This window comes from Miscanthus floridulus, chromosome 5, assembly GCF_019320115.1.
Source record: "Miscanthus floridulus cultivar M001 chromosome 5, ASM1932011v1, whole genome shotgun sequence".
NCBI lineage: Eukaryota > Viridiplantae > Streptophyta > Magnoliopsida > Poales > Poaceae > Miscanthus > Miscanthus floridulus.
Genome location: NC_089584.1, coordinates 63,489,894 through 63,491,473, shown reverse-complemented (window position 1 = coordinate 63,491,473; position 1,580 = coordinate 63,489,894). Strand labels below are relative to the sequence as shown.

Below are 1,580 nucleotides of genomic sequence, written 5' to 3'. Positions count from 1 at the left end.
AGCAAAGTGATTGATCTACAAGCTACAAATGCATATTTGTGTACAACAAAGGATCCCCTAAGATCTTCTCATAAATTACCTTAGGCATGACATTGACACTCGCTTTGAAGTCATAGATAGCTTCATGGAATATGTGAGGTCTAATGGCGATGGGGATGATAGGTCTGCCAAGGTCATCCTTCATGTCAGGTAGGGAATAATCTATCCACCTTCCCATCGATGGCTTTGTGTAATAGTTAACTGCATTATGAATATCAACAAGATTTGTAGTTTCTAGATCTTTCGACTGCCCTAGAATCTTACCTTTGTCGGATGGAGGAACAGCAGCTGCTAGTTGAGCTATTTGTGATTCTATCATTTTGTTAAAGCTATGCTAGTTCTTAATGGCAGAAACAAAGCTATCCATTCTATTATTTATGTTTTCTAATATTTTATCATTGGAAGCTAATTTCCTAGATAAGCTCTCCATAATTTTAGCTCTCCATAATCAATTCTCTCAAGGGTGGTTGATTGAAATTATTATAACTGTTACCTTGAGGGTTACCTTGGTAATTACCTTGGTAGTTTGGCCTCTATTGTGGATTCCATCCTTGATTCTATTGAGGACAAAAGTAGTTGTTGTTGATGAAGTTCACATCCTCTTGGATTTTAGGACAGCTATTCCCTAAATGCCCAGTGTTGCCACACACTTCACATGTCATGCGGGAATCATGAATGTGCATGACTTCTTACTTCTCGTTAGCTCGGTCTTTGAGCTTCTTCATCAGCAGGTCCATCTTGGTAGACAACATGTCTACCTCCTTGAGTTAATGCATACCTCCACCTCTCTTGTGCAGGTCTGAGTACGTTCTTCATTCTAGCTTTGGTTGGAGGCCATCTTCTCCATGAGAGCTGTTGCAGCTAGGATTGTGAGTGATAGGAAAGCTCCTCCCACAGTAGCATCCATAGTCTCATGGGTACTATTGGTCAACCCATGGTAGAAAGTTTACGTGAGTAGCCAATTCTCCATCCCATGATGAGGGCATTCTACTATGTAGTCTTGAAAGCATTCCCATGCCTCAGGGACAGATTTATCATGTTGTCGCTGAAAACTTGAAATTCTCCCACGCAGAGCATTGGTCTTGCCTATGGGAAAGAACTTGGCTAGGAAGGCAATGTAGTAGTTATCCCATGTTGTATTTCTATCTTTGTTGGCATAGAACCACTACTTTTCCTTCCCCCAAAAGTGATAATGGGAAGGGGCAAAGTAGTATGGCATCCTTGGTTACTCCCTTGATAGTGAAAGTGCTATAGATCTCCAGAAAGTGTTGGAGATAAGCACTCGCATCTTCATGTGCCTTCCCACAAAACTGGCTAGCTTACACCATGTTGATGAGAGCTGGCTTGAGCTTGAATCTATTGTCTCCAACATCAACTGTCGGTCCAGTATGACTGTTGGCTGTAGTTGGAGCAGAGAATTCGCGTAGAGTCTTGTTTGTCATGGCTTCAAATTCATGTGTTAAGCTTCGCCTTATATTGTTGTCCTTTGACTCTAAAGCTGAAACTTTCTTGAGTTTAGCCTTAGTCCTCTTGAGTAATGC

At 41.4% G+C, this 1,580-nt stretch overlaps 1 non-coding gene across 1 annotated transcript; it reads left to right on the top strand.

Moving 5' to 3' along the window:
- Window positions 1-1,007: 1,007 nt before the first annotated feature.
- LOC136455668 (small nucleolar RNA R71) lies at window positions 1,008-1,116 on the top strand. Its single transcript, XR_010759151.1, has one exon. It is a non-coding gene; the product is annotated as a small nucleolar RNA R71 (small nucleolar RNA).
- The last annotated feature ends 464 nt before the right edge of the window (window positions 1,117-1,580 follow it).